Source organism: Strix aluco, chromosome 5 (assembly GCF_031877795.1).
Source record: "Strix aluco isolate bStrAlu1 chromosome 5, bStrAlu1.hap1, whole genome shotgun sequence".
In the NCBI taxonomy this organism is placed as follows: domain Eukaryota; kingdom Metazoa; phylum Chordata; class Aves; order Strigiformes; family Strigidae; genus Strix; species Strix aluco.
The window spans coordinates 15,628,213-15,644,675 of record NC_133935.1 but is presented as its reverse complement, the minus strand read 5'-3'; the positions used below and the strand labels follow the sequence as shown (position 1 = coordinate 15,644,675).

General features: G+C 42.8%; 1 protein-coding gene across 14 annotated transcripts in view; it reads left to right on the top strand.

Moving 5' to 3' along the window:
- CACNA1C (calcium voltage-gated channel subunit alpha1 C) overlaps window positions 1–16,463 on the top strand; it is a 498,259-nt gene that overhangs the window by 420,296 nt on the left and 61,500 nt on the right. The window lies entirely within an intron of this gene.

The following is a 16,463-nucleotide window of genomic DNA, read 5'->3' as shown; positions in this document are numbered from 1 at the left end:
AGCTCTGTACATATACAAGGGAGGCTTTACCTGACATGGTTGCCTTTAACAGCAAGGAATTGGCATTGATGATATTGGAGATCCTTTCTACTTTCTGTGTCTTACTTTCCCGTGTTCAATCTCCTTTTCAAGTTTTGCTGCACAACAAAGTATTTAAAAAAATCAACTAAGGTAAACATGTATCCTCCAGATAGCAAAGCACTGGAACAGATTGCCTAAAGAGATTGTGGAATCTCCATAATTTGAGGTTTCAAGATTAAGTTAAGGGGACCTTTCATTAGAAGCAGTTTAGGAATGTATGATCTGCCTTGAGGCAGGGGAATAGACTAGACCATCTCACAAGGCCCCTCTCAGCCCCATTTTCCATGATTCTGTTATTTCCAAACTACATCTCCAGCTACTACGCTATAGTAAAAGTGAGAATATAAAAGAAGTTTTCCTTGTGACCAGAATATAGAGTCTTAGTAAAGTCTTCTCAACTAACAATCAGATAACAACCTCAAGTTGGAGCCTGCCCATCCTGAAAGAATAGCCAGCAAAAAGAATAAATCTGTTTCAAATCTTAGTCTTGCCTGTATGCCAAAGATAGTACTAAGTCTTAAACTGCTATTTTAATTAAATACCTTCAGGAAAATAAACAAAATTTTTAAAAATGGAACCACAGGACTTACAGGGAAGAAAAACAGGAATGAACTTGTGAAAACAATTAATACAGCAAAAAGACTTGCCTCCAGTAATATATTCACACTGGATTATGTTGAGTACCAGTTCAGTGACTCAAGTTTGGAAACATCAAAATTCCTTGTGTAACTTGAAATTGTCTGTTCAGTACAAGTATTTGGCCTGCAGCCTTCATTCCCTGCTCCATATTGACTCAATCTGCTCTCCAAAGAAGGAAACCCCCTCTCCCAGATGACCACTTGGACTGACATGGACCAACATTGGAGGGCACAATCTGCTTCTCTTCAGGTTGCACACTGGGATTGAAGCTGAACTTGCTGAGAATTTGTTCTGATGTGGGAGTCTCCCAGCATGGAGAAAGTTGTTATCTCAGCCCATTGCTTGGCCAGATCTTGTGTCCTCCTATCACTCAAGGTATAAAAACAAACTACATTTGCAAATGGAAGTTGTCTCCAGGAACACCAGCTGAAAAAGTCCAAAAGGATTTCATTGTTACCTGGGTGAACATTACTACAGCACAGCCATCATCCTCTACTCTCTAACCAACCAAGTCCCCCAGACAAAGAAATGAGATACTAAGTGATATTAGTGTTTCCCAGATGTGAAATGGCAAGATTAAATGCTCATGAGGTCTCTGCTGAAAACAGATTTGTTTGCCTTTTCCCGAACAATAAAACACAAACCAGCCTTTAAGCTGCTTTGTCTCATTTTGAATTTGTGCCCAAACATCAGTCTTTTCTATCTGAAGACTACCCTAAAATGAGGGAGCTGTAAGATTTATGACTAACAAGAAAACACGAAATTTAGTTAGCTGAAGGTGTTTTGTCCTCGTCTTAGCGACAAGCACCAGGAGAACGTGGCAGAACAGAACTGAGCACAGAACTGAAACTGGCAAAATTCAGTCTGTTTTCTCAAACTTTGCAGTGCTTAACCCAGCAGTGGGTGCTGCAGCTAATCTTCAACTACAGCAAGTAACACAGTAACTGACTTGTAAGTCTGAAGCAGCCACCACAGAGCTTGCACAGCCACTTCCTAAAGGCACCTTGGAGTCAACAGTCTGCATCAGCAACAGAGGATTATGGTTTTCTCCATCTGTGCAAGGTAGAACAAGCTACTGTTTATTCATACCTTGACCAGAGAGAATTACTAACGGAACTGGGACAGATCTCTGAGGTACTCAGAGCTGCTGTTGCCCTGGCTTCTTACAGAAGTCACCATAGGGATGTGTCCATTCAGAACAGCTTTGGGGGAAGCGTAATATGCAGAGCTCCTGCTGCAGGCAGTGATGTGGCAATCGCTATTATGTGAAGTAATATAATGCACTACAGTGCTACCTGTGCATGCATAACAATTGAAAAGGTGGCAGTCTGACTGAATAGGCTTTTCTCTGTATCCAGGTTTTTTTTTCTTCACTCCCATTCTGTGAGGAGACATGTCCTTCTTCTTCACTACTCTTGATAGTAAAGGTGAAAAAAAGTAAACATGGTCAGTTGCACAGACATTAAGTAGGATCACATATGTGCCTGACTGCAAAGAATCAGCATGGATAATCCAGCCCTGCAACTAGTCTTGTGGCAGGAGCAAGGATTTACTCATTGAAAGGCCAGCTGTAGGAATAAGGAGCCAAGTCTGAGTCAGGGCTCATCTCCTAACACTTACAGAAAGTATGTGAAGGGGATAGAAAGACAAGGGCTTTCCCAACTAAACATACTGTTACTGTTGAGATTGGTTGCTCTAGTCAGCAAGTTCCTTTGATACCTGTCCTTTATATTGGCCATCTTCTGCAAACAGTGTTTTGGTTTGCTTAGTCTCCAGGGAGGCTATAGAGAAGAGGGGGGCATTAGCTGGAGCAGCTGCTGCTGGTATAGATAGCACATGCCAGGCAGGGACAAGGCCAGCCTCTGAGAGACCCCATGTTTCTGTGTGGCACATCTTCTGGAGGAGAGGATCAGTTATCCTAGGTTTTTTTCAGGGTAAGTCTAAGCACTGTGTAAGACAGCTCATCTATGTCTGATACAGTCTTGACAGGAGGGTGTGCAAACAATGAGCAAGAGAGATTTGGGATGATTAGGGCTGCTGATAAAGAAAACATCCACTACATGTCCTGCATCTCCTTACAGAGTATTAATGTGCTGCTCTGAGCAAAACTCCCAAGTGGAGCTGAGTGTTTGTCTTGGCTGATGCTCATAAACTGATTCAAGACTAGTTAGTTCAAAGAGACAGACAGTCTAAAAGTAACGCTGTTGAGCCAAGGCCTTTTGCTGCTTTGTTTTTCTAATTTTATAAATTCTCCAGCCAGTCTGGTGAGGTATTTTCCAGTTCCTGCATGGAGAAAGCTGCTGCTGCTGCTTCGTGCTTTTTCCAGAGAAAACTACTAAAGGGAATGAGAGGTGCTCACAGCTACCACTGTCCTAGCTTCTTAAAGAAGAAATGCAATCCATGAAGGATCAGCTGCTCTACAAAACCTGCCTGGGGTTTTTCTTTTCAACTCAAAAGACAGTGACTGAAATTCCTATTCATATGAAGCTGCGCCATCTGTCAACGTAAGTGCTAATATGGGGATGGATATTCTTCCAGGAATTTCAGATCTTCCTGTTCCCTGAAATGGGCTGTTTTACTCATGAACCACATCTACTTTTTCTTTGAGGAGACATTTCATCTATCCCCTTATTAGCTAGGGCAGGACTGGTAATCCAAGAGCTATGAATTTTCTACTGCTGTCCTTGTCATCTCAAACTAGGGAAGACATATCAGTGGAACTGCTCCCATGCACAAAATAGAGCACATGTTCATGTATTTTGTCAAATCCAGGTCTGCGTGTGGAAAGGGAATCTTGGGGATTTCCTCTGTGGAATTACGACTATGAGAGACACTACAGATCACAAGTCTATTCCATTTACCAGACACTGTCAGCACCTTTTTTGTCTGGTTGTTTATGGATGTTACTTCTAAAGCAGCCTGTAACAACGCCATCTGTCCTGCCTCAGATAGTTAGTTCATTGCCTCATTTATCACTGCTCCTTTACTCTGAATTCTTGCCATTCTTTAATGTCATTTTCATGTAGCAAAGTTCAGACTTCTGTGCACTGTTTCAAACAAGTTTCACATTCAGCACAAGCCATATAATCCCATATGATCCCAGGAAGAGCCATGACCCTCTGAGTAGTGGAAGTCATGAGTGTTGCCCATGGTTATTCCTTGGTCTCCATTTACTGATGCATCTATGCGTCCTCAGTGTTTCTTTCTCCCCTGATGCATTTGTCCTTCCTTATTCCTCTTTAGGCTCCTCTCAGTCAGCATTTATCATTAATTTGATGCACTGATATCTCTTCTCAAACCTGCAAAATGACTCATCTGGTTTTGTTCTTTTTTTACTACTCCATTTCTTGTACATTTATGCCTATAAACAGATCTTTGAGCAGTCTCTCTAAAGTCACACTGGCTGTTTCATACAGCTTGCATTCTTCTTTCTCACCATAACCTGCCATTCCTTGGTCAGGATGGAGGCTTCAGCATTTTCACAACTGAAATTTATGTCCAGTCTATCCCCTTGCACCGCAGAAACAAGGTTGGTTAATTTTGGAAATCTAGTGCTTTTTGTACTTCTTCACTCTAACACCTCTAGATACCCGTATCTCTTAGGATGCTGCCCCGGCATCATTCATCGGAGTGTATTATTTCTCCAGCTTATACAGAGAAAGCAAAGTAAAGACATTCTTCACTGATACAAAAACATCAGGAAAACTGGTTACAATTGAGTGGTCTTTCGCTCAGTGCGGAAAAACACTTCAGATCCATCCAACAGACATAGGAATCATATTCAGTTAAAAATCACATGGTCTGGGATGAAATATGGTGGTATAAATTAGTAGTTTAGGTTGTGTAAAAGTATACATGAGCCCATGGTGCAGGCAGCTGCCTCCCTCTCATGGAGTTTGGCCACAGAATTCTGCTTGTCAAATGGCTCTTAGTTTGCATATTTTCTCTGCTGGTTTTGGCAGGTTCTTAACCTAAGTAGTCATCTAACTGTTTCCTCCCCTCAGCTTTCCTTTGCTGTTTTGGAGGGGCAGCATCTAGACATGGAGTATTTGCTGACTGAGTCATCTACCCGGTGCAATAGAAAGAGCAGTCTCCAACCACCACCCTGCCTTTGGTTGGAACAAGTATTTTAAAAGGCAAAAGAAGGGGTGAGAAAGCTAATATGTTTCAGGATCTGTGAGTGGGCAAAAAATATACCTTATTCAACAAAAAAGAAGAGTGTGCTCTGTGTGATGTTGAGTGTCGTGGTTTGAGCCCAAAGGGCAAATAAGCACCATGCAGCTGTTCACTGACCCCATCCCCCCCAGCGCTGAGAAGGAGAAAATGAAGAAAAAGTCTCAGGTATTGAGATAAGGACAAAGAGGGGTGGCCTACCAATTATGGTCACGGGCATAAGACAGACTCATTAAGGGAAGAAAAAAAGAACATCACTTTAATTCAAACACTAACAAAACCAACACTTAACAGACAGAGTAGGACAGTGAGAAGTGTTACCACATCTTAAAAACATGTCCCCCCACCCCTCCCTTCTTCCTGGGCTCAGTTTTTTTCCCGGTATCTCTACCTCCTTCCTCCAGCAGTGCAGGGGCAGGGAATGGGGGGGTTTCAGTCAGTCTGCTGCTCCTTCCTTCCTGGGGAGGGGGGAAGCACTCCTCTGAATTATTCTCCTGCTCCATGTGATTCCCCTCTCATGGCAGACATTCCTCCACAAACTTTCTCTGTCATGAGTTCTTCCCATGAGCTGCACCCATTCCCGGGCTGCTCCAGCATGGGTCACTCCCACATGTTGCAGTCCTCCCAGTACCGAACTACAACAACGGGGCTGCTTCTTCCCAGAGACCCAGCCTTCTTCAGGTGAGGCCACCTGCTCTGGTGTGGGGTCCTCCACAGGCTGCAGGTGAATCTCTGCTCCACTGGTGACCTCCGTGGTGTCAGGGGGGTGGCCCTGCCATCTCACCACAGGATACAGGGGGGCTCTCTGTGCCGGTGCATTTCCCCCATTCCTCCTCCTTCCACTGACCTTGGTATTCACATAGGTGTTCTTCTCCTAGCTCCTCCTCACAAGTCCCAACCCCCTGTCATGTTCCCCTTCTTAAATACATTATCACAGAAGTGCAGCCACCACCTCTAGTTGGCTTGGCCTTGGCCAGAGGCAGGTCCAACTTCGATCCAGGGGAGCTTTGGAGAAGCTTCTCGCAGGGGCCACCACTGTAGCCCCCTCCCCCCATTACCAAAAACCCTGCCACACAAACCCAGCACGTTAGGTAAGAAATATGAGCATGGAAAGAACTAGGAATAGTCAGGTAAGAGAGTGTGTGAACTGAAGAAAGTGACAGAACTAAACAAACAGAAAGAACCATATCTGGGAGGAAAAGAGAGAGAAACCAAACCTGGAGGGGAGGAAAAGCCATACACAGATCATGGAGAGTGGGAACAGACAGAATATCCTTCAAGGCAGAAAGAAAAAAAATAAACCAAAGACCCTGAAAGAGGAAAGTATTAATAGAATGGAGAAAGAAATGATTGGAGAAAAAATGATGCAAGGAAAATAAAAACAGAAGCAGGGCTGAAAGGAAAAGTAAATATGGAAAGGGATTTTTAGAAAATTAAAAACTGAATTAAAACCCGTAGCTTTTAAGCTACTTTTTTGCTTCCTCATTTTATTGAAGCTCCCTGGCAGACATCCCAGGTCTCCATGTTCAAACACATCAGTATCTCAGCCACAGAGCCTCCCTGTGTACCTTCTCATCAGAATAATTTGCAATAACGGTTGGGTGAAGTATATTTCCCTACTTCTGTGGATTAATCTCAGCCCTGTTGCAAAATGCATCAGCATGTTACCCCAGAAATGCTTTCCTTTTTCACCACAGATTTTTTCCTGGCTGAAGTCTGAACGTATTATATATTCCTCTGGATCTTCTGTACAGCCGGTAGCCCAGCTGCAATTAACTCAGCTGCTCCAACAAGCCCAGCAGCCATATGACCAGAAATCCCTGACATCTCTGTAGTGCATGACCAGACACTGCGGTGTATGTGTGCAGTCAGTCTGAAGCTCTCGAGGGATTTCTGAATGAGGCTCAAGGGTTTTGGAAACACCCTAGAAAACCCCCCATTACTCACTCCTCTGCTTTCTGTTTACCATAATTACCTGTCTGCCAGGAGTTTCATGCATTTTACATAGCATACATATCATGTGGAGATTTGACCATATGGTCTTTCATGTCCACGGATCTAGGAGGAAGAATGAGTCTCTTTTCTAAACCCTTTCTGAAAAAGTAAATACTAAGAGTAGTGTATGTCAGAGCAGCATGTTCAGGTGACTTTGATATCATGAAATACTTGGGATAATTATTCTGGATATGGATGATCAGGTCATCCCAGTCCTTTATACCCATCAGTGGGTTGGAGCAGAGAGTCATCAGGTAGACTTGCTCCTGGATGCTGCTTGCCTGACAGAATTTCTATCTGCCAATATGTCCAGGAGAAAGAAAAGAGAGGTTAAGAAAGTAACTGAGCCTCTTGTAGCACGTTCTGTGCCACAGCACTCCCACAGCAGCTCAGCATTGAGACTTTATCACAGAACATGGATAGGCATCCCACTAGCCAAGGGCCAAAGCAGCTGCTTTTGTTATTCCAAGTCTTCAACAAAACTACTCAGGAGTCTGTGCTGCCAACATGTTATAGGGCAGTGACATTAAAAGAAAGAGGAACCACATCCTGGTGTTTTACAGTGCTGGCCCATCAAGTTAAACAGTATACCTGACGTAAATGTAGAGCTTCAGACAACAAATCTTCCAGTTAGCACAGAAGAAGAAAATTTGCAACAAAACTCTCAAGGATGAGGTTGATTTAGCAACAGTTTCTGCAAATGAGGAGTTAGCAAGCAAATAACTGCCTCCTCTGTCATGTGGAAGTACAGGGAATCCTCTTTGATGCTTCTAGATTTCACCGAGTTCCTCACCAGTTCCTGAGCGTGTGTGGGAGGGGAAGTCTGGCCATTCCCAGCACTTTGAAGGAGAAGAAAGTAGTGCCAGACTAAAGTTTTTCTATTGTGCATATGCTTATATTCTGAGACGGCACAGGCGTGACTTCACCTAAACAAGTCATGCAGTGTGAAAAACATTTGGTAGGTGAATGTAACAGAAGAAACTAGACGGATGATGTGAAATGGAATTTCTCAGTAAATCCTAGCTCATACCTCTAGTTGAATCTGGGTCAGGAAACACCGGTGTCTTCCTTCTGAATGCTGGTTAACATTCTGTATGAAGTATACTGGTCTCTTTCCCATCTCCCTGTGGAAAATATATGTTGAAGAAAGGCATGAGGTGAGTGGATCTCAATTGGTTTCTTTGTTGGTTCCCCAAAAAAGAGGCCAAAAATGAAATGAACAGAACAAACTTCCCTCTTCATGCAAAAAACTTGTCCTTTCATGTTGTGATGGAAGCAATTAGTGAGGGACAAAAAGGCTGTTTGATCTGCTGCTTCCCATGTTACATTTGTTGTTTAAATGCAGGATGTTCTCCTTCCTGAAGGACGAGGCCAGTTTTCTGCACACAAATAGATCCTCTAATTGCTATATAGAACGTGTGAAATTTCTAACAGTGATCAGCCAGAGCTATGCAATCCTCCACCCTTCTGAAGGATCAGTGGAGAATTCAGTAGGCAGAAAAAACTGTTAAAGAAGCTGTATAAGAGCTTCAACGAGAGAGGACCTTTTCCTTCACAGCAAACATACCCAGAGAATTTGCATATTGCTGCAACATTGTGACAGATTTATTTTCAGTCTGGCACTTGCGGGTTTTAATGTCATTATAAATGATCAAAAATAATGATATGACTGCACAATGCAACAGTGTGGGAAGTACTGTATTAGCTATTACACTTAATTATTTAATACAGAAAATTATTCACACAGTGTTAAAAGCCCAGTGGGATGGGGAACTGGGGTCTCATTCACAACAGCATCGACAGCACCAGCAGCAGCATGTAAAGGGAACAGTTCCAGGGAAAAGTGACTTGCTGTCACTCTCAGAAGAAAAATCCTAACACTCTATCAAGTCACGTGAAGTTGTTTTAAAGAGTTAAAAGTTCTCACAGATGTGAATCTTCTCTTCACATAACAATGATACCAGATAATAGACTGTGATACAGCCCCTGTTAAGAACTGTTCATCATGTTAGGAAATTAATTTCTGCTGCCAAATGGTCACCTGGCTGAGGTCTAAGAGAGTTGATTTCTATTCTCTAACATGCATCTAGCTTTTGTAGGACCTTGGAAACTTTAGTTTTCTACATTTCTGCTTCCCTAACCGTAAAAGGAGAGTAACCATCATCTCTTGGAAAGTTATGATTGATGGGTTACATGAAAGTAAGCATTATTTTATTAACTACTCTAACCCATATAAAATCAAGCCTTTTCTGAAAAGTTGAGATAACTGACCAAAAAAAAGAAACTATTCAAAATGCTATTGCTCATACCTACTCACTTGTTTCTAGAAGATTGTGCCTTTCTTCAAGTGAGTATCCACTATCCACGCAGCAACCAGGTCAGAGCAGTCCATAGCCTTTACCCATGGTGCATACGGAGACAGGAAAGCCCATATTCAGAATGCTTCTTCACCCATTACTTACCACTGTCTTATCTTCCCACAACAGTAAGTGGCTCTTCTCTCTGAAAGATGTGCCACTTCTGTTCTTATAGGTTGAGTTTTACTACTTTTGAATCATTCTTCCCTGGGCTTGGATGTCAGTCCAACTTTAGAAGACAGACTATCTTAAACAGCAAAGCCCATCCTTTTGCTTTTTTCGTAGGGCTGTTTCATATTGCTGGTTTTGTTTATTGCTTTCAAGAATTATTTGTTGGCTTTCATCAAGACCTGCTTTTTCTAGACCTTGCAGTCTTTGAGCATTTACAGCTTCTTTCTAATGGAATTCGACAGCAAAACTCTCACGGAATGCATTTTGTGATAAATGATCTGTTCAGACATAGCAAGGCATCACATTCACTTTTCCATCTTTCCAGTAAGACTGGTGTTGGTTTTGTTTCTCTTTGCTGAGAACAAGTCTGGCTTCTGACTGCAGGGCAGTAATTGTTAAATCATCACTATGTAATTACTAAAGGACCCAACTCCTCACAGGGTATCATTGTGACAACATACCTGTAGCAAAGTCAGGAATGTTTATCTTATTTTTCTAGGTGGACAGCAGAATTTATAAGAGAGCTTTCTGTTACTCTGCCTCCATTTTCATGCATTTATATCAAGCAGGCCTTAGGCATTACTGTTCTGAGGCATTACTCACCCTCCCTTCAAAGGCAGTATTCCAGGCCAAAAATGACATCAGGGTCAGCTAGTTGAATCATCCAGTTTCAGCATGTTTTACTGTTATCATTTCCTGAGGCCTTCTCAGCATGTTGCCTTGAAAATACAGTCTTTGTCACCTCTAAAAGATGCTTCCATAATAAATGTTTTCTTATTGCCTTTGCCATGCTTCTTTCCCAGTCTTTGGAGGACCTGAGTCCATAACATTGCACTTTAAGCCTTCCACGTGGCTGAGTGCTTGTGTACTACTAGACACTTTACAGTAAATGAAATATGGGGAGATGTAAGACAAATGTACCACCATGTAGGTGGGCATGAAGGGGCTCATGGGACCATCTAGAAAATGTAATTCTGGTGGAATGAACTGGGTTGCAAGATCTGGAAATGGGAATTCTCAGTTCAAAGAAAAGACATGATAAAGACTTTCCTATTGAATTGATGTTGTCAATTATCAGTAGGTGTGGAGACCATAAAAAGGGTCTGCTGTGATGCAAGAGATTATGTAGTTCCAGTCTCCGTAAATGTTTAAGTTTGTCAAATGGTGGTTTGGGGGCCTTGATTCAGGCAGTGGGTTTTTTTGTTTTTTTCCTGTGACGGAGACCTTTGTCCTAGAAGCACAGGTGAGACCTGTAGTTTGCTTTAGGACCTACAGGCTCTCAAAAAATAATCAGAAGGTGGCCACTTTCAACCAGTAACAAGGTACCCCAGTTTTATACCAGTGACCTAGAAATAAGCATTTGGGGTCTTTTTCCAGATCACAGAGCCATTCAAGTCCTCCAACTCCTTTGTTTCTGTCAAGCAGAGTGTTCAGTATGTCCAGGCAGGCCCTCAGACCCCAAGGGACACCTGATGCTTTCACTGATGTCCTCATTGTGAGAGAGAGCATGAAAGAGTGAGAGAGGATAAAGGAAAACATCAAAGTTATTGAGCACCTATCTTGGTCTACAAGTTGGTCTTATTTTCTTATGGACTAAGTAGAGAGAGACAGCAGGCTTCTTCAGAACTGACCAGACCTTTGGAATAGTCTGGGGAGCTGAAAAGCTCCTCTCCTCACTCCCTGTCTGCGGAAAGATTTGATGGAGTACAGGAGGGCCTTGTGCAATTCCCTGCAGCAGTGACTCATTACAGCGACTGGTAGGTGAACTGCAGGGAGTCTGTGTCTCAGAATTAATCCATCAATGGATGAGAGCTGATAGATAGTATGCAAATAGATGCTGTTTTCCTACAGCCTGTCAGGAGTTCCAAGCAGCTGCATCCTCCACTTTATTCCTTCTCTATTAGGTTTTGCTAATTTCGCTGATTGCTGTTATGGCTAAATGGTATCTTAGCATAACAGAGTTTGCATCTGACACAAATCTCCATTTGGTGTTGGGAGCTATTGTAGCATTGTAAGATTGTTCAGGAAACATGCAAATCACTCAAATCTGCTGTGAGAAGGTATGCCAAGAGTCACAGTACTGTGTAAATGTCATTTGATTCGATACTGTTTTCTAATTAAATTATCGCTTTTGCAAAAATACTTTTAGGGGAAGCCTCTTTTACTGAAGTCTGAGAACTGACTCTCACAGTTCCAAATAGCCTGCAGCATTTTCAGAAATGAATTCACATACTAAGCAACCATCAGCCAAACAAGCAGTTCATCTCATTTTGCAAATCCCCAGCAAAGTCTGCTTTGGTGCCCTTTACAATCAGCAGGATATTTTGGATAAGAAATCACACTGAGTATCAGGGTATCAGCTCTCCTTCCTATATACTCTTTCGAGCTGATTAAGACTTATGCTTCTTTTCATTGTTTTAACATGCAGGTTTATTTCAGAAAAATGGTAGCAAGGTTCTTCTGTAGTTTGTTTTTCTTTTAGGCTGTGTAGTTATCTGTATGTCTTAGTTTCTCCTCAATGCTTCATTTCTGTATTCATACATACATGCATGCATGCATGCATGTCTTTCCCTTTTTTCCTACGACATTGCACCATCTTCTTCCACTGGGGACCATCTGACCTACATTCAGATCCCACCCAGTGAATAGCCTTGACCTTTGCTGTGCTCTTCATCTTTAGAGACTTTGCTCTCAGAGGGGTTTGTTAACTTTTGCAAGCCACCTCGTAAGAGACGGAAATGAAAACCTGGAACTAAGCAGATAAATAACTGCACATCAGTTAACACACAAATGACCCTGCAGCTCCCACAGGGCTGGATGCTCAAAACCCAGCTGGTACCATGACTCAGCAGCACCCTTCCCCTGAGGATTTCTGTGCTTCAGTGTAGATACATAGCTCTCTGGCCACCACATGTTCTTATTATGGGCCCCAGGTGACTCTGAACTCAGACCTTTAGATAGACTCCAGTGGGAAATTTTCCCTGCTGTTAGTTAAGCGTCTTAGATACTGCATTTAGGATCTCATATTCACAAAAAGTAAAAGAAATTGTCTCTAGAGATTTCAATGGCTCCATGAGTACCAAAACAAACCCTACCTTCTTTGATAGCTAGCAACTAGGAAACCTAAAAATGATTGGCATACTCATTCTGAATGCTATGATGTCTGCTCCCCCCACACAAATGAGATTCCATTCCAGTCAGCTACTCCATATTTATGCTCAGCCTTTCATTAACTTATTGATCATGTGATGATACACTATCCTTTGCTACCTTTGGGGAAATGAAAAAATGGGGAAAAAATTCGCTCTAATGGTGGGGCTATATCATGCTTCCTGAATATTCAGTCCAATCCTCCTGGTCTCTTTCTGTCCTCTTTCTCCCCAAAAGCTTCATGGATCTCCAAAGACATCCCACAAGAGAGGGTGATTACCGTTCCCCAGTAGGCCCCTGAGGCTGCCATTATGTGGCATGCAATTATACAGCTAAATCAGGGTCAAGAGTCTCCCTTTAAGGGTAAAATATGGTATTATACTCTAAATTCCTGTATTGCAAAAACAAACAGTGCCATCAATTCATTTCCAGTCAGACCTTCACCCCCTTGGGAAAAGTATACAGAACTTTCTGGTGGGAAAAATAATTTGGAAATACAACCTCTTTGTTAGAGTGAAAGTTCTTCCTTCATTCAGCTTGTCTTTCATTAGCCACCCTGGTACACTCCAGTGAGGAACGTGGCTTGAAGAGGTACTTAGAGATTACAAGAGGCAAGTCCCAAAGGGGTGTATTTCACTCTCGATATGTACCCATAACTCCTGACAAGATTATGAGATCTGATCCGAAGCTAAGTAACCACATGGCCATTCGTAGGTAAATGTCTCTAAAGAGGGTGGCTTTTTAAGGAAGGTTTCCATTACCTTGCACACAAATGAAGCATCTATGTTCTCTGTTTTCTTTGAGCTCTCTTACTGTGAATAATATCTTCCTATTTTCACCCTTCTGTCTGAAACACAGAGGGAGCAGGTGAGGAGGAAAGGAAGGTTTTAAAATTCATGTTTTTTCTTAAATCAACACTGGCATATTGGATGTGGGGTTGAGTAAAACTGCATTCATATCCTTGGTTCCTCTCTATCGCTCATCTAAGAGGTACAGGAGGAAAAGAAGAGCTCTCTGAGTCCACCTTACAGCTACACAATAGCAGACTATGGTAATGCTCTTTCTGTGATCCCAGAGCAGACCAGCCCATGGCTTTCAAGCAAGGAGCTGGCTGATGAGACTCAGGAGAGCATCCTGGGAGAAAGAACTCACAGTGTAAATTTGGAGCAACACCACCAAAATTAGGAGAGTGACTCCAGATATGCTGTGGTGTCCAAAGGTCCAAAGCAGCTATTTGTGATGGCAATAAAAAAGGGACCTTTTCTTTCCAGGCCTGAATCTCTCCTGAGATGTGCCAACTGTGTCAGCGCAGTGTCATTGCTTCCAGTGAGGTTGCATTATTGCAACTGGATGCAAAATTTAATTCACTGGCTTCAGTGGTCATCTGAGGACAGGATTTGATGCTGTGTGTCCCCTGGGTTTTATACCAACAGCAAATGTTATTTTGCCAGCAGCAATGGCTATTGGGCTCTATATAAAAAGTTGCTCAGTAAAAAGAAATTGTGAATTTGGGTACACCAAAACCATTCTTTGCAGTATGATACCAATCATAGTAAAAATAACCTAACTATCACCACAGATTTAAAAATAGATATTCATCATTTTCATGGGCAAAACCTGAACAACATGCTTTGTATCTTCACCCTTGCAGCTGCCCAAAAACAAACTCTGTTTTTTTGGAGTTGTTTGGGTTCCTGCTGAAATCCTTAATAGTTCCTAAACTATGCAATTGAGAAGGAAATGGAAGATAGCCATGCTATTGAATGCACGTATTCATTTGGCATGTGAGCAGTGCCATTGCCTTCAGCAGGACTGTGCACATGAACAGGGGCAGGAGGATTGGGTCTGTTGTCTTCTACTTCATTCTCTTTGATTCTGCAAGTGTACTGTCTGCCAAGGTCGCATCAGGCTGCAAAGGCACTTTTTGCAACTCTGTATGATCTGTGTCTGTCCTTTATTTATTCAAAATGCGTTTGCCTCTACAATTTAATCTGCTGTTCTCTTCCTCCCCTTTCTCTTGGTAAAGTCTAATTACAGTTTTATTCCAGGTCCATCTGGTTGCTAACGATGCTGGACATCACCGCTGAATTCATTCTAATATTTGTTGTGTATTTTCTAGGCTGGACGCTGAATAATAATATTCTCTGAATTTGCTTTTGCTCCTGTTTCCTTCCTCCCTGTTGTAGTTAATTGTGTAGTAATGTGTAGCCATGGGATGATTACTCCTTCCAGTGCAGATCTGCTAAGAGTTGCCTATTTTAGGCTGCAGAATAAAGGGGGGTTTTTTTGTGGTTTTGAGGAGAAGATTTTAAAATCCACTCTACCAGCTCCCTTCACTGGTATGGAACCAGCTGGGCAGTGGCTTTCTCTGCTTCATTTATATTTTTTTTTCCCCTTCTCCAAGCATAATGCAGTTTATAACAGCGAGTCTCAAAGCATCCTGAAGGCAGTGTTTCAGCGTTTAGAAAGACGCTTCTTGCCAGTGCTTGCTCCATGTGATGGTTACACCCACAGTAATTTCAGGTTCCCAAGCCTGGCTTGTGCAGTGCCAGTGCTGGGATTTTTATTTTTTTTTCTTCCTTTTTGCTTTTTGCAACACTGCCTGGGAACACAGACTCACACTTTACCCATGACCTGACTCTCTGGCTAAGAATAGCAGTCACAGTGCAACTTGAGTTCAGTCTCACTGGAGACATGCTGCAGCTGGGAAACAGGGAGGTCAGAGTAGCCCATGCTCACAAAACCAAACACATAAAAGGAGTATGGGGGATTTTGTATGTTCACCTCCTTTGAAGACTGCAGAACAAGGGGAAGAAGTTGGCACAGATGTTCAGTGAGCCAAGATAAGTTTTCTTTGATCATGACATTGACTAGTACAGGAAGTTTAGATACAGAAGCTCATCTTCTGGGCTGAACAGAACCTTTGCCAAAAGGGTCCTGTATCCTTACAGCCTATCCAGCCAGAAGTCATGCAGGATGGGGACAGTAAGCAGTGCTGATTAGCATCTCCTGAGCTCTGCTTAGAACAATGAGATGTTTGAGATAGCCCCCAAAGTGATTCTGTACAGCAAAGTGAAGGTATGAGTATAGCACATGCTAGTGGATTTGCTATAGCTTGTCCTAGACAGCTAATGTGACAGTGATGCTGTGATACTATTTTTAGCATGAGTGAGCAACAGGTCTCACTCTGAGCACATGCTAAAGCCAACTTTGCTCTCATTCTTACCGCTTCCTGGTGGGGTGTGCTAGCACATGCTACATTCACACCTTCATTTTGTGGTGCAGACGTGCTTTCAGAGTAACAGAAATACCAGTCCTGCTCTGTAGTTTTAAGACAGGATCTAAACCATTAGTAACAGAAACTGTTAGGCTAATGACTGTCATAATACTCACTATGGCTGGGTAAAGACAAAGGTGACAACCAGTGAGGTTTAAATAGCACATCCCCAGCTCAGCTGTGCCCTCTGCTCCCTTGTGATGCAGCAGCCAGCCGTTCCCAGTGCCAGCACAGAGCGTTACATCTGGAACATGGACTGGTGAATTGATATTCTCGCTGGCAGAAGGGGAGCCATTTTTTGAGAGAACCATATGACACCATTCCTGTACTCTTCCCCCAGACAAATCTAAGCCAAATGGGGAAGGGCGTTGTGTTGCTAGGAATTGGAGATGTCTGGAGGACCTGGCCCTGCAAGCCCTACTCCTGTGAGCAGCCATGCTCAAAGCGACCTATGTGGCTTCCCTTTGCCCTCCCTGGCTCAGAGTCAGAGGGGAGGGGTGGGTGCCCTGGGACCGCATTAGCTGGATAGGGGCTGCTCGCACAAGTCAGGGATCCCAGGACTGGGCTACAGCTTGAGACGCAATAAGTAGACTTTAACAGGAAAGCCCGTTGAGGTATCA